This window comes from Cydia splendana, chromosome 12 (assembly GCF_910591565.1).
Source record: "Cydia splendana chromosome 12, ilCydSple1.2, whole genome shotgun sequence".
Classification (NCBI taxonomy): domain Eukaryota; kingdom Metazoa; phylum Arthropoda; class Insecta; order Lepidoptera; family Tortricidae; genus Cydia; species Cydia splendana.
This window is the reverse complement of record NC_085971.1, coordinates 6,039,112-6,061,631: the sequence shown is the minus strand read 5'-3', so window position 1 is coordinate 6,061,631 and position 22,520 is coordinate 6,039,112. Positions and strand designations below refer to the sequence as shown.

General features: G+C 35.1%; 1 protein-coding gene across 1 annotated transcript in view; it reads right to left on the bottom strand.

The window, feature by feature from the left end:
* LOC134795369 (uncharacterized) overlaps window positions 1–21,509 on the bottom strand; it is a 233,494-nt gene extending 211,985 nt beyond the window's left edge. Inside the window, exon 1 of the mRNA XM_063767198.1 lies at window positions 21,159–21,509. The gene's annotated coding sequence lies outside the window, so the exon portion shown is untranslated. The remainder of the gene's footprint in view (window positions 1–21,158) is intronic.
* Between the last annotated feature and the right edge of the window lie 1,011 nt (window positions 21,510–22,520).

Below are 22,520 nucleotides of genomic sequence, written 5' to 3'. Positions count from 1 at the left end.
GAAAAACGTGTCTTACCAGAAAGTAACCTTTAAGGTTTTTGAGTGAGATCCTTCACACTTAAGTAACTACTACGAAGCGAATTATATATTTTTTTAAATCAGTAAGAATGCCACCGAGAAAGCACTGGTTTTAAAACGTTTCTTATAGAATACAGTATGTAAGTACTTAAATAAGAGTCTAGAGCGAATTAGTTTTCCTTTACTAAGAAAACATTACATTATAATATTTATAATACATAATCAGAGGTGCCTTGAGTTTAATAATATGTAGTAAGGGATAGGTATACCTACTACAATCGACCGAAGTAAAATTATTCTTTAAAACTAAAAGTAACCTCATTTTTTCGGAACACTGGAACTCAATATTGTGTTCTAAAATGAGTGATGTTGAATGATGCGAATTAAATACAAAACGTAACGTGACATTGTGGTTTGCGTGTGTGATTTGACGAGTAAACACGAAAATAGCTACCGTTCAGTACTAAATTTACGTTTCCATACATACGTTATGAAAACAGCATTGTTATTTCTTCGTGATTTGTTAACAGTCTGGCTTATCAGTTTAATGTCACAATTAATTTCGAAAATATTTATTTCGATGCTATAAACATTATTAAGATCTTAGATATGATATACGAACAAATTGATATTTATATTTTGCCGTTTCAAACGTCACTGAAATGTCAAGGTTGTAAACAAACTTTGAAAAGAGCGAATATTCTAGCCAGACAAACATGGTTTCTAGCTCAACGAATAAAGCTGAACTTATACGTGTATCTTTTTATTATACTACGTAATTGCTCTTGAGCAAACCATTTGAGTAACCAAAACACGGAATTATCGCATATTACATTATACACACATGACTGGCCAATTTCACGGCCAGTGCATGAATCTAATAAAAACCACGCAGTCGAAATACACCTTCCTCCGGTGCAACTACTTGAAATAAAGGTAAAAATTACTTATACAAGAGTCTGTTTGGAAAGAGAAGAGTCGTGAAATGTATATAGGCCCATACATTCCACGACCTCTCTCCGCACAGACTCTAGCACGTATGATAATAATTATACAAAGAAACTTGTACTGAAAATCAATTATTATAACGACATTTAACGATACAAATACAAATACTCTTTATTGCGCTACTCATTACAGAAAACAATACAAAGATTACAGAAAAGAAGTTAGGATAGTTAGTAAAGAAAAAATGTGATGTAGTCGTTGTCACAAAAGCGATGCTTTTTACTTAATTATAACTATAAAATATAATTTAACACTTAAGTAGCGGATTAAACCTTCATGTAACATGCTTAAAAAATCTTATAATCAATTAAATGACGTTCCCATCGAGTTAATTAAGTTTAATTCCTCAAAACGGAATTTATTACGTATTCGCGTGTAGGTTTTAAGATGTTTATATTCAAAGGTGTTAACTTAAATAATGGGCTTACATAGAAGCAAGTTGTCTGCAATTAAGCTACCGCTTCCTACTTGTGGACAACTTTCATTTGATGACCATTTAATTTTATGAGAGAATAAGTAGTAACTGGTAACATTATCTTACCATTCAATTCAATAATACGGGTATTAACGTTGCTATTGAATGCTGGGTAATAAGATTTTACAAGCTTTTACTTTACTCTTAATGCTCATAAATATGTATGTATGTATTTTATCCCATTCAAAACAATTTTGCTAACATTGCAAGCCATTTTATCAATAAATATGCTGCTGTTTTGCATGATTTTATCAGTTTTTTTGGTGACTAAACCTACATTATTCGCCACCGAGCTTTTTTTAATTGTCTTCATTGCTATTGTTTGTTTTGCTTATATGTGTATAGATATTATATAAAAATATATCATATTATATATTTATCTTAAGATTACAAAACAAACTTTAAAACTGTCAAGCACTTTGTTGCGTAATTCAGTCGTAATCAATCAATTCGAATTTACACATAGTTACGAAAAACGTAAAACAATGTGAGTACAAATGTTAGCGCGCAGGTCTACGTCAACTCACGTAAGATTCGACAATTACCATACAAACGGACGGTCACTTTCTAAACACGAGATTTCACACCATTGTCTTGGTGCTAAACTTAGGAGATAGGCCATAAAAGATCGAATGCAGCAACGTATTATACTCAAAGACTTGTCAACATAACTGATGAAATTAGTTTGTAACAAAAAAAGACAAAGAAAACGGTGTATGTATTCACGGTGGCTAAAAAATAACTGCATTCCCGCTGCCAGGGAGGTTTTGGGATGATACTGAGCAACTTTTATTATGAGACCAACCCCGATATCGCGAAAAAAAATTACCCTCCCATAGAAAATAGACCAGCCAAAATGTATGACACATCCAATTTTTTTTTCGCGATTTCGGGGTTGGTCCCATAGTAAAAATTGCTTAGTATAATCCCAAAACCTCCCTGCCAACAGGAGTGCAGTTATTTTTTAGCCACCGTGTATATTACTATGTATGATGCAATCCATTCAGCGTTATCTGCATTATATTTCTCATTTATATCAAGTGAAATATGAAGACATCCCTTTTTAAGGTTACGTACCTAAAACGGAAAAAGATGGGATATATAGGATTACTCATCCGTCTGTCTGTCAGTCTATCACGGCTAATTTGTTCCAAATCTCCTGGTTTTATAGAGCGTTACTGTGTATCTAAATAATATAGGTATACAATACTGTATTGAAATATTATGTTAATGTGATATTTATAGAATGTAGTTGCGCCTATTTCAAGGGTCCTTAGTGTACTGGCAACTGGCAGTAGACGGAACCCTGTCAAATTCATAATTTGTATAGCAACGGTTCTATGAAATATTTGTTTACTTTTATGTACGTCAGTCGGTCAATAAGTCCTCATGTAAACACTCAATAAATTTCTAGTATACACTTTCTTGGTTTAACTGCGTTATAAATCTCTGCTAAATAGTGATAGGTTTAGCCCCACATACTGTACATACAATAGACAAGGCTGTCCATCGCAATTCAGCGCGGTAACGCAGCGAGTGTGATGGGCACCTTTGCGCCGGGGGTAGCGCGGGGAGGCCTCTTTCAGTAGTTTTTATATTCCTTGTTTCATTTTAGATATATTTAGGGTTGTTAGTTTTAATTTAGTATTATTCATAGATGTATTTAGTTCATAAGTTATTTATTTCTCCTTTTACTGTCTTTTACAATGAAATAAATTTCTTCATAGACAAGCAATATAAGCATGTCTTAGACAAGAACTAGGGCCTGGTTTAGATTTAACAATTTGTAATGGTTTTGAACTGGTTTTGAACCGACCACGAAGATCGCTCACGCTAATTGGTGGATGCGAAATAAGTGAAAACCATAAGTGAAGCTTATCAAGGTCGTATCAAAACCAGTTCAAAACCATAACAAAATGTTAAATCTGAATCGGGCTTCTAGTCTTGTTTCAGTTGACAGAGTGTCAACTACAGAAAATCGTCAATTTATTCCCTTAGCATTTAAATAAATAAATAAGTCGTTTTTTGTAGGCAATGTTTACGTTCATAGCATACTTTGCGTTTGGCGGTGACTGCGAAAAATATTATAAAACCATAAAACTTACTCTTAAATGTTTGTGACCTTAACCCAATTGTGCCAAAGTTAATTATTAATAGCAAAAAAGTAAACAGATTGAGTCCACGGGAACCTACGCAACGCTACCGAGAGCGAAAAGTTAAAAATATGCAAGTTGCATCACCAACTTAGTCACGATTTTATCAGGTTTGCCATTTACTTGCATTAATATGGAATTATGGCAGAGAATAAATTGACCGCAAGTGCCTTCTGACATTTTGCGTTTTACTTTGTTGCCAAATAGTGAGTTTGGCTGCAGTTATGATAATACTATTAGACTATTACTTATCCTTTGATGCAGTGTCTTGTTCGAGCATTCTTATTTTTAAATCACAGCTTATTAATTTTCATTTGTCACGATATTTCCCTATTATAAGTGCCTGCTGAAAGTATGGCTCCTTAGCACGCGTTGTAAAAATAAAGTAGGTACTTTATAATTTTACGACAGAAATTTTAAGGTAATTTATTAGGTCTCATCGGTTCCTAACTATTTTCTTCATAATAGGTAACTGTATCTATGGGGTACCTCAGTTAAAGTAAACAATATTCCAAAACATACCAAAACAACCTTATGTGAGAGGTCGTATATCGAATAATATATTTTTTGATAATTTCGTCATTATGATGTCATAACTATAACCATCACAGAGCTGTATGTAATGTACACAATATGTTACATTTATTATCTGTCTTTTAATGGCGTTATTATATTTATTCCTGTTTCGTATCTTAGACATATCACTAGGAATATTAAACTAGACAGTAAACTGCCTAAGTCCGTGAATACTAATATGTTTAAAACTATTTCCACGCCAGTCCTTGGAAAAACATACCAAGTAGTAAGTCTTACTGCTCGAGAGAGTCGAAGAAAGTTTCACGACGTACCTACATCACGCATTTTGTGGACACTTCAATGTTGCAATAAGGGCAGATACACGCTTAGTGCTGTGTGTTTTAAATAAATAAACTTTTGAAGGTTTGTATTTTTGTAATGACTACAATTATATATAGTGTACTGCACTTAGGTAGTAGTAGAGGTTATGCTACTATATGTAACTTATACATAAATCTATTCTATATATTCCTAGGCTGTCTATTAACAATAGAATACTCCTAGAAATTTTATACTAAGCAATAAGTTGCAATTTTGATACCTAAATAAATTATTCATTTTAATTTTCAAATACTATAAATAAAAGGAAAATTCTATAGGTAGGTACTATAACTTCGAAGGTTTTTTTTAAATGTAGGTTAAACATTTATTTCGTACTGTCATAATTTAATACAAACTGCGTAATCTTAGAAATATATATTATAAAAAATACACATTAAACATATTTAGGTGTTACAAAAGCAAATCGTTTAAGCACTTGCGAAAAAAAAAATTCAAACCGAACTTTGAACCGTACAAAAAATAATTAAGTACTTACTACCAAAATGAGAAAAATATTGAAGCAGTGTTCTAATGTGATGAGACATACTGCATTCCCTAATACTAGGTCAAAGGCTATTTACCTCTTAGTGGCACTTTCTACTCTAACAATCACCGCCAAAATCAATTAAAGCTAAGTAATAGCCAACCAATAACAATGGGCCACTCCGTAAGTTCTCCTGACAACTTTTACAGAGCGATTAATTTGGGACAGACACTTAGCCTACCATCGGTTTAAGTAGGCAAGAATTTTAAAACGAGCTTCATTAACCTTGTAAGGTAGCTTAAAATGTCCAAAGATTCTTAACGATCTTAAAATTTACCGTGAAACCTAAGTAGAATTTTGTCGTATTTTTCTGTTACTTAAGTAGGTACTTGTGTAAAAGTTAGCATATTTTTTAGTTAAGAAATTTGTTTTGTATATTTTAGATTTTTTTGTAGCTTCTATCTCAATAATTATTTTCGTTACATTGAAAAATTATTTACGGAAAATGTAGACCGATTGTTTTTTGATAATTTTGACCGAATATTTTTTGTACGAACTAACTTAAAGCAGAAAGTTGCTTGGTGCATGAATGTTATAGATTTACATATGAGATGTTATTTAGATCTTTTATTATAATAAATAATATAAATATATGTATATCGTGCTACCGTGATGACGCAAGCCCGAAATAAATAATTTTGATTTCTTATAAGATTTCCATGGGAAATGGACTAAACATTTTCATAATTAATATATTAATTAGGTATATCAAGCTATTCTAACACGTTTTTATGGGGCTTCATTACCATCCGGCATCCGGTCATCTTTACCGTTACCACAAGGACAGGTTGTGACTTGTGGCGTATCATCGCTTAATCATTACTACTTCCGAAAACGCATAAAACTCTCCGTTATATGACTCAAGATACTGTGAAAGATAAAGGTATAAAAACCAGTTGATTTTTAACATATACTTACCTAGTTAAGCTTAACTAAACATCAGAAGTACCTATAGTAGCCTTACTACAGTTACTACGACTGCCTTAGCAAGCTAGCACTAATGTGCGAGTACGAGCGAGATGCATAGAAAGTAAGTTACGCACACCACATCACGCTATATGTCAGTGTCATACAGATTTACAAGTTAAGAAAAGTTTTTAAAAAGTTGGAGATGTTCTCGGAAATTACAGGAAAATTTTACATGAAACAAAGGAATCTTTCCTTATGAAAATGGAATATTTTAATTCTCTTACATAATATGAGAAATTTCCGAAACTTTTCCATGTGCAAATTTCATAGTTTTGGAAACTTTCTGACGGTACATCAGTAACAAGAAGTATATCATATTTCTCCAATTCCTTCCCTTTTAATCTTTCCCTTCTTATTTAATAATATTGATAGGTGATTAAGCCACGTCTAATAAACATAAAACCCCAGTATCTTGCGAGTTTATATCTATCAATTGCAGGTTTATAATTAATTTTCAGCAATATAATATTCATAATATTTCGAGGCTGTTCTCATATTTAATGTGGAGTCACCAATTGTTAAAAACAATAGTTGCGTTAGCTATCTATTACTAAACACAGGTATTGTTTTCAAATCCACTTGTTAACTAGTACTTTAAAACGGTAATTAAAAACAGCCGTCTGAAAGCGAATCTCAATAAAGTGGTAAAACGCTTACTATTAATGGCTTAATAGCTACCTATCGAACCAATTATATAACGAAAACGATACTGGTTAATACCGTAATTAAGTGAGCTGTGTTATGGCTTAATTGTTGAGATCAAAATGGGCTGTACTTAACGAATACGTATAGGTACCTACCTACTTAGATACCTTATATTACCCGACTACCTACCAAGAAACGATAGTGACCCCATGTGTTTGTAATTTAGTCGATGTAGTGACATTGATTCAGTAAAGTACCTATAAAGGCTTGCACAGTACCTATACCTACTACTTATTGCCGACGCAAAATTTCTTTGAGGAAAAAAAATGTGAGACGGAGGTTTATGTCAGCAACATTGATCAGCAAATTATAAATTAAATGATCATGCATTTTTCTCAAACGGGTAGGCTGAATTCATAAGACAGTACATATGTATACAGGGTGGCTAAAAAAATAACTGCATTCCCGTAGTCAGGAAGGTTTTGGGATTATAGTGAGCAACTTTTGCTATGGGACCAACCCCGAAATCGCGAAAAAAAATTTGGCTGGTCCATTTTCTATGGGAGGGTTGGTCCCATAGTAAAAGTTGCTCGGTACCTACCCAAAACCTCCCTGGCAACGGGAATGCCGTTATTTTTTAGCCACCGTGTATACGCTAGCGGTTATTTTCAAATAGAGTTAGTTTAACATTAACAAAGGTGTCAAACACCAAAACTTGATTAAAAAAGTCAGTCACGCACTACCAGAGTGTCGAAACCGTATTAAAAAGAAATATCTGTAGTGTTGTCGTGACACGGTTAGTGAAAAAATCTATATTTGGAGGCGATTGCAGTATTTAACCAATGGCGGCGGTGAATGCGGCGAGGCTGCGCCGGCGCCGAGGCCGAGGTCCGCGGATAGGCGAGCACGCAAGTGCGATCGATTTTCTATATGTAACATTTTATTGCAATTTTTAAAAGTGGGTGTGTATGTCATCATCATTATCGGCCTACTTACATAAATCTGACTGTTGGACACAGACGTCCTCCAGAGCGAGTTGAGAATGTGGAATCCAAATATCCAAATCCCAATAATGCGTGGTTAAGATCAAATGTCGAGAAGCATACTAGCGTACCTACCTATACGTAGTGTACGTGACCGATTTAATTGTTATGATTGGTGTGACGGTCGATGTATGATCCACATTGGGTCATCTAAAATTTGGCATCTAGTATCGACACGACATTAAACTACCTACTATACGTCATGGTTTTTTATCAGGAGTTAAGTACCTGGGGAGAAAGGGGAAATAAGCTAGATATTCAGAATATGCAAACCCTTCACTATCCAAAAAAATTGCATGCATTTGGTGCATGCACTTGTGTGTCCGACAGTACTCCACTAAACGGATTTTCTCAGTTCACGACTACTCAGGTCCGTCTTGTCTCGACCGAAACCTTGAGACCAACCTAGCCTGTATTGATTTATGTATACAAATCACTTCTACATTATTATAACGGTAATTTTAACCGTGACTTCCTCCGATTACCTAATTTAAGTGTAGCGTGAGAATTAATTGGTAATTTGTGTTGAAATAAACAAGTACGTGTGATAGTATCTTTCGCAAGTCTTTCATATGATAAGACTAAAAAAGTTATTCAAGTACTCTTTTTAGCGTTCCGTAGTCAACTAGAGGGACCCTTATAGTTTCGCCATGTCCGTCTGTCTGACTGTCCGTCCCCATCCGCAGCCTAGCTCACTGGCCGTTAGTGATAGAAATATTATTTATTTTTAGGATAATATGAATAAGTATCGTGAAACCCTACGATTTTAAGTGTTCAATTGTATTTATTCGTTATGTACCAATAGCCATTATGTAATTGCGTTATTCATAAACGCGTTACTGGCCTGAATTAGCGATGAATCGTTTGTCTTTATCTGTCATTATGACTTATGTATTTGTAAGAAAGGGATAAACATAATTTAACTAAATCAGGCCCGTAAAGTTTTATGAATAAGGACGTAAGCCTCTAGGCTTATTCAGAATAGCATTTTCTTGTTACGGAAACCATTTCTGGTTGAAAAAATGTCATTGTTGATAGCTGACGGAACATATAACCGTTTTATAACTAGAAATAACTATCTGAATAGGACTCCTGTTTAGTTTCATAAAAAACAGCACATTGCTTAAGATTAATTTAAAAGTAAATTTCCACACCTTTCCATGGTTCCGATATTTCTTCACGTACTAAGTACAAATGACCATACATGGCATACATGTTACAAGTACACAAGGTGAGAGCTATGTCTTTGTTCGGAGTATGCCCTTACAGTGGGAGGGAGTGGGCCTCCTTGGATTGCGATCGAAATCTGATTCCGAAACATCGTGATAAAACTTCAATAAAACATTTAACAGTTTATAATTAATATTAGGTTCGAATTCGGCCTCTGCCACTGGAGGGCTTGAACACTTTTTCTCTCGTATTTCATATTATAACGAATTAGATACCTACCTACTCTTTTCGAAATCACCATAGATGCTTGTGGCCATAATACTTCAAGTAAAGTCCGACTTTTTCTTTTTTTTTTATTAACCTGTTGTAGTGTCCCACTGATGGGCAAAGGCCTCTCCCCCTGATTTCCACATTTGACTTTTAATTAAAATAATATTATTTACCGAATGGGTTTAGGATTAACAGAGTTCAATATTCATGCTTGTTGCTTGTTCAAATAAACGTTACGAAAATGGCATCTATTCATTAAAATAGATACTTAATGAATTGTGCATATAAAATAGGTACCTATATTTTCGCAAATGGCAAATAGAGGAATGGTCTTAGACGATAAAACGTAATTGCTTTTAATTAATTAACTATTCCAATGTGACACGCAACAATAAAAATAAATTTACCGTGTTTAAAAGGCTCCGTGAAATCCATGCAGGGATAGGTACTACTTTGGAAAAGCACTTGTTTTATTTTAATTACAGAAATAAATAAGGTAAACGGTCCACGTAATTAAAAAAGCCATTTCGCACACCTTAATTGGTTTCTATAAAAAAAAATAATATATAAATTTTCCTGTTTAAAATAAAATGCTTGCCATTAAATATGTCGAAGGAAAATAAACTTCTTTTAATTTGTATTAGGTACCTACGGCATATCATTTATCACAAAACTATGACATGCCATTTATTACATAGATTGTTGGGCATTTATTAAGCTGCTATAAAAAATACTTGTCATACGAGTGAGTGGAAGGACCTTCGACCAAAGTCGACTTAAAAAAAACATCGCAAACACGAATCGTTAAAAATCTAGACACTATTTTAAGCGACTTTTAAACATAATTATGACGCGAGATGATTGTGTAGATAAAGACGATTAAATGTAAAAGACTGCCAATCCCTTATAAAGTCGCGTTACTCGTCTCATTCATATTACCTCCGTTTAAGCGAAGTAACTTATAACATTATTGTGTTTAGCGGAGGTAGAAATGCCTTACAATAAATATCGCAACTACCTCACTAATGTCACGTCACACCAATAACAATGACGAGAACGCACCTTCGTATGAGTAACCATTCTTTATTATGTGCAGGTCTTTAAGAAGGTAAATAAAGTAAGATCCGGTAGAAACTCAACACTATACGCTGGAATCGAATTTCTTGTATCACTCGACATAATATCGTGGAACAATGGCGCAGAAGACGGAAACAGAAAACTGTTCCTAGGAAATGCGTGGGACACACGGCTGGGAAGGACGTCCAGCCTTTCCTCTCTAGTGTGTCGCTTGGTAAGAGATCAATTACCTATAGCACAAGAGTAATATAACCAAATTGAATTCTTGAAACTTACACAAGTCTCTAAGATCGTCATTAATATGAGAATGTTCTAGTGAAACTGATGATAAATTTTAATATCTGTAAAAAACCTGATTCACAAAAGAGCTGTTTTAAAAACCTGCAAGATTCAAGTTGGTGCGAAAACAATATAGTTTTTATGCATTGTGCCGTTTGCCAGAAACTGGTCAGTAGGTATCTATATAATATAAAATAAATACCGCAACCTGCTGACATTTGATTTGCATATGACGAACTCAGTGACTCATCTTCAAGCCAAAACCATAAAAAGATTTAAAATGTTGTTGCTAAAGCAAGAAAGATGTTATAAGTTTATTTACCAGAAACAAGTGATTAACATTGAAATAGAGACATTTATGTATGAGCTATTAGCTGATGGGCACACCTGCATACACATTTGTATGCAGGGGAGCCAAGCTAATAGTTTTGATGACTGTACCTACAATCTAAGTTAATAGTCTTGTTTCATGGAAAAAACAAAAAGTGCCTAATGATTTTTATTTCTTTATCATTTATATTTCTAAAATATTTTCCAGCAAACCAAGCATTTTTTAAATACCCGAAAGGCAGCCAAGACCTATCGGTAAACTATAATCAACGCGACTTAAACTGAGAGCAAGTTGAATGCCTAGTAGAAAACTTAATTATGTATTGAAGATTGTAATATATTGAGATTATTGAGTATGAAGAATTTAGCAATAAAAGAGGCAATAAATATTTGCCTTTATAACTTAAGTAATTATAAAAATATTATAAAAACTAATAATGTTAAAACGCAGTAATAACCACTCACACGCAGAAATCTATACAACCTAACAACGAAAGTAGTTGCACATTAGTCCAAAAATCTTGCAACTAAATAACACTAAACAAATACACAAAATGTCACGTCCAAATACGGTCATTAGTCTATCAATTTATTTTGGCGAACATGTCGCAAGTTTGACAGTCTCCTCTCGGCTGTGTCGGTGCATTGTTTCTACGCGAAACATTACCTTGGCTCACGTGCAAGAAACAGTTCAGAATCTGACATTTCCAATAACTTAGAAGAGTCACAAAGAGTGTTCTTGAACTTTTAAAGAACTATAAAGGTCACTGATAATTTTATCTGTACATTAAATCCGCTAGGCGCTTTTACGAACGTTGTTATCCTTTATTTTATATGCGGCCAATAAATGCATGACATTGGAAAAAAGTAGGTACTTATCCTTAATTTGAATATATTGTATTCGTAATAACTGAAGGCCATGATGATTGCTTAGTCGTGATTTTTAATAGCTGAATCAAAGACAAATTGTTTAATTACCTGTTGTTTTCCGTATTTCATAATGGCTTTAACACAATGGTTTAACGAATATCGGCTGTTAGACTAGAGGAGATGCAGGTTGAAGAGACCCGTCTGTCAAACTGAACTGAGAATTTCAAATTTTAAGAATGTTCTTATATGTCACGACTTCATGGCAGAATGTCACAAAAACAATAGGTAAACACATTAGAAATGTTAGAAACATGGTACGAGAATTAAAACGATCAGGCCCCAATTTCACCACGGTGACAGGTGCGACAATTGTAAAATCACTGTTGCTGACGTCACAGGCATCCATGGGCTACAGTTACTACTTACCATCGGGCGGGCCGTATTCCTGTTTGCCACCATCATTGTTTTATTAAAAAAAACTTTATTATATCGGAAAAAAACAGATATTTCTTTTGCGAAGTTTCTGACAATTGTCAAGATTTAGAAGAATTGTAGGTAATTCTTGACAGGTAATGAGTTATATGTCGGAATTTCGTGACAATTGTACTGTTTTTGTGACAATTGTCATAAACTTAGCAAGAGAAATATCTGTTTTTTTCCGATATAATAAAGTTTTTTTTAATAAAACAATGATGGTGGCAAACAGGAATACGGCCCGCCCGATGGTAAGCGGTAACCGTAGCCCATGGATGCCTGTGACGTCAGCAACAGTGATGTTTTACAATTGTCGCACCTGTCACCGTGGTGAAATTGGAGCCAGAAGTATGAAAAGGACATCATCACAAAAAACACGATACCATGCACTTTAATTTAAGCTTTATTTTACTGTAAACGCACATTTTCGGTAAGTAGCTATATCTTTTACCATAAAAATGTGTGTTATTAGGTTATTCTATCTGCTATTTAGATATCAAATCTGTATGTTGATGCTAAATGTTTCTATTTGTAGCTATATTTAACAAAGTATTATCACTAATGGTATGACACGATCAGGTCAGTAGACCATATTTGCAGAGTCATAAGAGCTTATTTTATGTGTTTTGCTGTGTCAGATTGCAGTAAGCCGTACAGTAAAAGAACATAGACCGCCTACTTTTGCCCTTTTTTGAACCTCAGTGCAACATTAAAGAATATTTATATAATCAAAAAATTTTATTTTCAAAGAAACAACCAGAAATTGTAATAATAATAAATAGCAAAGGCATGTGATATGAAAAAGGTTAAAGTTAAAGCTTGTTATCAAGTAAGGGGAACTTTTACAACCGATTGTTTGCATTTTCATAATTCTTGAAGTTCTCCTAGTGATAAGGTTTACAATGTATTTTCGTTGGTAGCGCGAGTGTGGGTGAGCCAAGTTTTCAAACAACCACTATAAAGTGAGCTGTACATTCACACGTCCTAAGCGTATTCGGAGAGGGCACTTATTGGGTACTGAGCTTCGCCTAAGCGAGATTGGAAAGTGATTGTAGTGACAGCTCTGATAACACTGCTGTAAACATTCCAGTGAAGTTTTTTAGAATAAGTACATACACCGATGAACTAATTTTATTATCTATGGCGGGAATTCTCTGGGACGTTAACTTGACTTTGGGAATATAATTTATTTTGTATGTGTTAATTATGATATTTTTCATATAATTCAAATTTTAAGCGGACGCAAAAGAACGTAAACAATGTCCTAAGGTACAAACAACTAAATATTGTATTTGAATAGTTCGTGAGATCAATAACGAAAGTAAGTTTACTTTCAATCGTAACCTTTGCACTTTTAATGTGCCATCCTGCGTGCCAGTATGATCATGACTTCTTTTCTTTATCAACTGTCGGGTTTTGTATTATTTTTACCTTCTATTTAACATAGTGAGACGAGATAAAAGATACAGGTAATGAGAAATTGCTATTACATGATGTCGCCACAGAGCGTTGCGCAGTTTTGCACAACGCGGTCCACCGAAAATACTCAATTCTGTCTCGGTACTTTCGGTTTCTTTTAGGAGATTAATAAAATGTCTTGTAATAATAATTTATCGTAACCTTGAAATGAAAGTAACACGTATTCGAACAATGAGATACGTCAGATATTGAAACGATATGGATTGGATATGTCAGTGTCAAACAATGTCAAAAGTGACGTTTTAGACCATATACATTTCAGTTTTTTTTACTACGTCGGTGGCAAACAAGCATACGGTGGATTACCATCAGGCGGGTATGCAGTTTCCGTAGCCTATGGATGCCTGCAACTCCAGAGGTGTCACATGCGTGTTGCCGACCCTAACACTCCGCACCCTCGTTACTAACGGCCTCGTTACTCAACCCTAACTCACCGGCATAAAACATAAGGGTCTTGAGTGCCCGCTACCATCAAGCAGCTGTACGCTTATTTGCCACTACAGCGGAATAACAACAAGCTTTCTCGTTACAGACAAAACTATGAAGCATGTTGTTAAAGAAACTAATTTTCTATGCCTTCCAGTAATTGCGCCGTCATCGTCACCCACGTACATTTCTTGTCAATAAGGCAACTAGGTAAGAGTGCCACTTTTTGGATTACTCGACAGCTTGTGTCGCGTTTGTAGGTTATGTTATATTTGATTTTCTCTGCGTGGCTAAGTTCAAACAAAACATAAACTTGTAAAACATTCAAGCATTATTTATTTACGGTGCTAGTTCACACTTCTATATCTGTCATAGTCCCTTCAACTCAACAGAGTTTCTCTTTACTCTACCTTTTGGACACCTTATCTAAGACAAATGTTGATCGTATACCTATGACCGCAACGTAAAAATAGTTACAAGAAACATTGAAAGTTTTGACATGTGATGGACTAAGACTGATAACCTTTTAAGGCGCAGAGATCCTCCACCGAATAGGTAAACATAAACGATATCACGTAACACATTTATCAGAGGTTTTCGTTAAATTAAAATTATGCCGTCCCTTCAACAAAATGTTTGCGGACATATCAAGAAATAAAATAATGATAACATTAAGGATAAAAATGGCTGAACCTTCACACATTTGCATTGTAAATAAGTAATATTTATAGCCATAAAAACATCTATGGTGGGTTGCCATAATGGCTGCTATAATCTTACAGAAATCCGAGTCCTGCCTAGCCTAATGGCTTAACTTAAGCTAACGAGTTTATATCAAGTGAATTTGTCTAATGCGTATTTAAGTTAAAATGTATTGAAGGACCGTGGAAAATCACGATTTCCTCGCAAAAAGATACATGCATTAGGTAGTTAAGTCATCGCGATGATGGCCATTAAACTAACAAAAACAACTAAAAATATTCAATTTACACATCAGAGACGGTTGCACACAGACTTGTATACATAATACAGATAAGTAGACATACATAATACGTGTAATACCTACTTGTATACACCATACCTACTTAAATATGACGGTTAATACACATGCACACTGGTAGGTATATATCAATATACAAGTGTAGAAATCTCCTGCTCTAAATTATTGTTTTTAGTAGCAATTTTTTGAAGTGAAATTTCTTTAGCGGCGCTGTGCACATTTTGAGGTGGGGAAAAAATGATAAACTCGAGACAGCGTAAGGCGTAACGCGTAATGCGTCTCTCCTCTCTTTCTACCGCACGGCGAAAATGTATGCCTGAGCCTGCTGTTTCATGTAGGCGTCGCAGGGCGCTTGCGTGACTTATGTTATGTGTGACGGACAATGTCATTTTGATTTAAATGCCATCTAGTGAGTTTCCCTCAAACTGGTATTAATATAACGGTAGTACCAGTAGGACTCAGTGATGTGCTTAGGGATTTCAAGTAATGCGACGATACAACGCTAGATGGCGTTAACCTCAATTATACATAGTGCTGCAGACATTTTGCACTATATGGCCCTGTTATTCATATTTTGAGTTACAATGTCGTTGAGTTTTCACTTCTGCCGGCACTCCCAGAGTGCAACCCGTTGTTTTTTTAATACAATAAGGAAAAATATAGGGAACAGAAAATATAGGTACTGGAAAAATTTCGTTGTAAGAAAATGCTCAGCGTAAAACCCTGTTACAATTCTTTTTTCACAAAACACCACTACACTTAAAAAACCATCAACTAAATAGAAACGGTTTTTTTTAATGCACGTGCGAATAGGTAATTCGCAACTCGTGTCTAATTAAAACACTCCCTTCAGTCGTGTTTTAAAATTCGCCACTCGTCGCGAATTTCCTATTTCGCACTTGTATCGTAAATAACTATTTCTCAAAAATGGACGGTAAAGTCGACTTTGCCGTCTAAAAAATAGGTCGCGAAGCGCGTAGTTTATGGTCAGTCAAAAATTAAAAAGTTAAAAACATTGCAGTCTCGATTTTGGGACTGCAATGTTGCATACAAATTCCATTATTTGTCGAGTTCCAAACTTTTTAAAAGTTGAAATGGCCATATCAAATGAAGGCACAGGCCCATTAAACAGCCAAACAGATGATTTAGCTGTCTCAAATAGGTTGGCGTATTTTCGGCAGTAAAATACACTTCTATTTTTTTATTAAAAAAATAAAAAGGCGGCAAAGTAATTTTTTTCGATTGTTTCTACTTTTTTCTGTGAAAATATTTACGTAAGAACGTTGCTTCTGTAAAATATTTCTATGATATTTATATTTCTCGCACCATTTTTGAGAAAAGCACTATATATGACTCGGCAGGAAGGCTACTTGCTGGCTTCGGATTCAATTAAACGGACTCCCAAGGTCGTCCGTTTAATACGAATCCTCAGCCTGCAAGTAGCTACTTCCGAGCCTCGACAATAATGTACTATTAAATTGTTGTTAAGTAGGTAGTTATTTCCTCGCAAAACATCTACACTTGTGGTCGCATTGCAACTTTTTTAAATCGTCAGAATCCATCCGAAAGGTCAGCGCCGTTATCATTGAAGTCATCGATATTTTAATGTACGCTGGTAGGTACCTGACCATTGATTTCATGACGAACCAGACGAGTCAGATGAATGCGCTTTTTAGGGTTCCACTACTCAACTTGAACATACCTAATATCATGTTTGTTTTTCAACCCTTTCCATGATAATGTCACGTCACGCAGTAAGTATGAAAAATAAATTCGCGACCCCCTAGCCCCCTGCTGTTTAAAGTTTTTAGACGCGTCGCGGGATCAATATTATTAAAGTTGAAAGACGTTAATTAACCGATTTACAATATTTTCTACAGCACAAATATTTTTACTTTAACCTATCTGTATCTTTAGGTATTTAAATAAAAGTAAACAAAGTCTCTAGGGATCTCCAATGAAATACTGAAATATACCATTAATGACATCTTAAATCCTCTCACCAGAATCTTCAATAAAATCCTCACAGAAGAAGAAATACCACAACAATGGTCCAAATCCAGCATGATATTAATACACAAAAAAGGTGATAAGAGCGAGATTAATAACTACAGGCCCATAAGCCTCATGAGCAACATATACAAAATATTCTCAAAAGTGATACTCACAAGAATAACCAAACAACTCGATGAGCAGCAACCCCGTGAACAGGCTGGATTCCGCAGTGACTTCTCGACTATCGATCACATGCATGTATTGAAACAAGTTATAGAAAAATACACAGAACATAGACTAATATATTACATTGCATTTGTTGACTATAACAAAGCGTTCGACAGCATATATCATAAGTCTATATATGAATCACTGATAAAACAGGGAATTGATCTAAAATATATACGTTTAATACGAAACGTCTATGAGAACAGCACCTCAAAGATCCGCCTAGAGACACAAGGAGAAGAATTCAAAATCCAAAGAGGGGTACGACAGGGAGACCCACTCTCACCAAAACTCTTCTCTGCAGTACTAGAGTATGTATTTAGAAACCTAAACTGGGACTGTTACGGAATAAAGATTAATGGATCCAAATTAACACACCTCAGATTTGCAGACGATTTAGTCCTATTTGCTACCGATTCCAAGTCTCTACAAGACATGCTCATCCAGCTTACCGATGAAAGTGAAAAAGTTGGCCTAACGATGAATGTCTCTAAAACGAAGGCTATGACTAATAGTAAAAACGAAGAACCAATAATAATAAAAAATCAAGAAATAGAATATGTAAAAGACTATATATATTTAGGTCAACTAATATCTCCACACAAACAACAAACACAAGAAATCCAAAGAAGAATTACAAACAGCTGGGCTAGATACTGGTCTCTAAAAGAAATTATGAAATCAAATTCAATGCCAATCTCTGGGAAAAGAAAAATTTACAACTCATGTATACTCCCAGTATTAACATATGGCTGTGAAACCTGGGCCTTAACCAAGGAAAATGAGCACAAAGTCAAAGTCACTCAACAAAGTATGGAGAGAAGTATGCTGGGAATAAAACTAAGAGACCGATGCAGACTTTCAGATATTAGGAAAACGACCAAAATAGAAGACGTTTCCCAGAGAATCCGAACACTTAAATGGAAGTGGACAGGGCACATGATGCGCTCACAAAAGGACAAATGGACAAAAGATGTCACAGAATGGTACCCAAGAGGAAAGAAAAGACCACAATGTAAACCGTACAAGAGATGGGAAGATGACTTTCCTGCAGACTGGAGAAGACTCTCAAAAAACCGCGAGGAGTGGCGTCGCCTGGAGGAGGCCTATGTCAAGGACAGCCTGACAAAGAAAAATAAACAAAAGAAAAGAGTAGAAACATAAATAAATAAAATAAAACATAGATAAATACCTGTATAGTGTAAGAAAATGTAAAAATGTATATGTCAGGAATAAAGGCTATTTCAATTCAATTCAATTCAAAACAAAGTCTACCCTCAATTGGCTTAACGAGCCAAACAGATGAAAACATTACATGATCAAATAATGTAGGTTAAAATCAGGTCGTTCAGTGACTGATCCAGTCGGTTTTGTATCTGGTTGGTTAACCAATAATAGTACATTACTACAGAGGCCGGGACGAAAGGGGTTGCCGGCCGAAGACATATAGGATAGGTCTGAGCGCGGGCAACCCCATTTCCCGCCGAGGTATGTATAGTGGTTTTCTCAAACATGCAATGAAATAAATAAAATAAAAAATCCACGAAACCCAAGTTTTATTTATAGAAAAAACTAAAAGTAAAGTACACCCAAAATATAACCAACACGTACCTATATCATTATCACGCGTATGTTTTACACGAGTCGTGTATTTTTACTACCCGTATATTTTCATGTATCTTTGATTTTTTCGCCTTGTATCCGTCTGACTGTCGTTTTCGTCACATACGTTTACATAGTCTTTCATGTTGATATCATGTTTCACATACATCGTTGCTTTATGCACGGAGTAAATAAGTATAATTTCCACAGTGTTGACGAATTTGTAGTTACATCCATTTAAAATATGCCACAAAACTGTTTCTAATAAACTGTAAGCCATTTTTCTTAGTTTCTCAAATAATAAAATTGCCATAAGCAACCATATACATACTTCGTCTTTGACTTGGCGGCAGAGGCAGCAAGTTATTAAAATCAATTCTGCTTACGCTGCCAATTCCAACGCCTACGATTACAATTAATATTAATTTCATTATTTCGTCGGAACTCATATTAAAGTCAAAAAATCAACAAAGCACCATAAATCCAATAAAACAGAATGAATATTTTTCAACTTTACCTCCATAACAATTTAAAAAATATAACTACGCGTGTTTGAGTAGACCTTTTTACCGCTAACGATTAGATGAAATATTTCAAATGTTTTTATTTGTGTAGTTAAATTTAAAATTATAAAATTATAGAATGTATTATTTATTAAGTTCATGTTGATTTTATACAAATAAAACTGCAAATTATAGCAAACATTATTTTTTGTTTTTTTTTATAGGCGTAGTGGCAGAGTGTCATTACGAACCATAAAGCAAATACTGCCTCTAATTTTTTTTTAATGGATGAATGCCACGATGCTGTGTCACAAATATCTGTGAAATGAAAATTAAAAAAGAGGACTTTGCCGGCCTAGGCCTGCAAGATGTGTATGAAATTCCATTAACGACCTTTTGTCCTAGCCGCACCTGAAACGTCATACTTCGCAGCCTATTATAAGGAACATAACATCAATATTTCATTGCATGTTTGAGAAAAGGTTATAACTACCCGAAAATGTAGAAATTGTTTGTTTACTTTTATTTCAATACCTAAAGATACAGACTATAACCAAGGCAATAATAGTAGCTTTTTCACGTGTTACCTTAGAACTCTCGCTACACACTTGGCCCCTGTTTTACTCGAGCTACTTCATTCCAAGCACACTCCCACAACCCTGCCTCCATAAGGATGTAACGTCATAGTGCATCCAAGCTCGTATAGGACGTATAGTACTTGTTGTCAATTGTTTCCGTAAACCCAGGCCAGATGAGTCAGAGACCTTTTCACCCAGCATTGTTCGGAAACCAGTTCTCAAACTGTTTTCTTGGATTTTCGTTTAAAACCTTGTAAATATTCATTAGCTAGACATTAACGTTGGAGTCCAACTTGAGTATAATTTAAAAAAAACTAGTTTTGTTAGTTAAAGACAAGTTTGCAATTAGTAATATTTTTTTAAATTTTGTGGCTTAAAAAAGGGGTAGCGATTTTCCTGCATTCCGCATGTTGGTATTTCTTCCCGAAATCTTAAGAAAATTCCTTTAATAGCTGTTGCAGAATGAAGTTTGTATTAGCAATATTAAAAAGTTTACAAGATCTATGGTAAAAGGTATGTCTACGTTGTTCTTATGCTCTTCTTGGAAAATATATATATAATTCGTGCCTTACGTACATTTTGCATTTTAATTACTAACTTCACTTATTTTGGACCCCAAGGCCTCATTATTGCCTTTAACGTGGTCCTTCGAGCCGGATAGCTATAGATCGTACCTACCTATAATAGCAATAGAAAATATCCTGCAAGTTCCTAAGTATGTTATTCTATCTAACTAGAGGGCACAGATCTGGTGGTTACCAGACGGTCTACCCAGAAATTTTGATTTTAGATTTTCGCGGTAGACCCTCAGGTATCCCTGTCTAGCACACCAGTTTCAAAACAATCAACAATTTATAGACACATTCGTCAATATAACATAATACATAATATTTAACTTTTTCAACGGTATATGGTTAGTAAAAATTAGATTAGTAGGTATTATACTTTATCAGAAAACATGTTGAGTTTGTTAGTTTTACTAGTCTTAGTGTTCGAACTAGTTAAAAGCGCATAATTATGCAGAAACACTGATAGCATACCGGGTTACAAGGCCCGATAAAGCGGCATTAAGGCTTTCTCCCGCAGAGTTATACAATAAGCATAACTGTAAACATCCGCTCTTACCTTTACTTAAGCAAGTCCGTTAAAAATTCCGACACTGCTGTAGGAAACACTAACACTTCGATTTTAGCGAGTCGATCAAGTCTGATCGCACCGTTATTCACGTCATATGTGTGTCAAATAACGAGAAAAATTCTCACAATCTCCGTTTAGAACACTCACTGTATAAGTAACGTCTAGATAAAACACTTGAAGTACCCTTTTGAACACAAGTTTTCCGGTCACTGTCACTTGGTCCTTACAGTTTGAATGTTTGAAAATGGAACGGTTGGCGCACGCGCCGAGTGTGCGTTCAACTCAGGCGCAGCAGAGAACCGCGCGCCTCTCTCTCAAGCCAGCGACTGGCGCTCACCGCCGCGCGGCCCGTTTCGCAATCGCAACCACGGTTTTCTTGCAATATCTTGTTGCATGGCAACTGTTGAAAATGCTACGTTTTAAACCTGTATGGTGTTGACAAAAACAGTAATTTTGCTATCGATTGTGGTTAATAGCGCGGCGACGCCTACGGGCTAGCGCAGCGATGCACCATATGTAGCCTTGTATTAATACTAGTTTTAAAGGCAATGAAAGTTTGAAATTACTTGAGAAACAATGTAAACTTGGCAAACTATCGTTGTCACGGTTTTAAATTAGCATACCTACTTATTTTGTGTTGTAAATTAGTAGAGACTTTTTAAGGTTTTAGGTATTTATCAAAATGGTACCAAATGTTTTAAGTTATTAAAGATAACTCTCTAACTGAACTCATATTCTAAATCCTAATGTAAAAGTGAACTTTTTATATTTTGCTAACCTTACTTCAACACTGGGATTGGGACATAACATAAACCCCCAATAACTGTAGTTAAGTACTCGATTCTTTCGAAATCAACAATCGGCTCTTAAACAAATGACCAAAGCACTCATTTCACCAGACAATCAAACAATACTAAACTATGCGGAAGCCAAAACACACATCGCCAGATATTTCGACTTCGGAGTCACAACACTCCAAACGCATCGGCTTAAACAGGCCAGTATAAAAACCACCATCGTTTATATAAAGTTGTAACGGATATCGTGGTCAAGTTATACTGGAGAAGAAGAAACATGTGAGACAATACATAGAGAATTAGAAGAACCACGATGGTACCAAGATAAATAACATTATCGTCACGCAATGCCGCGGGCATAAAAATGAATTCCGATTCATTGTAGGCCTAATAATGCTACTTAAATGGTTTTCTGTCCCATTGAATACAGTAGTAAGTATGCATGGACTAGATTCTAAGTTACCGTTGTTTTCTTTATCAAACCCAGTCAATATCTAAGCCTTTACCTCACTTTTCCTTTCGAGGTTAAGGGTTACGGGAAAAGTATGCAAGC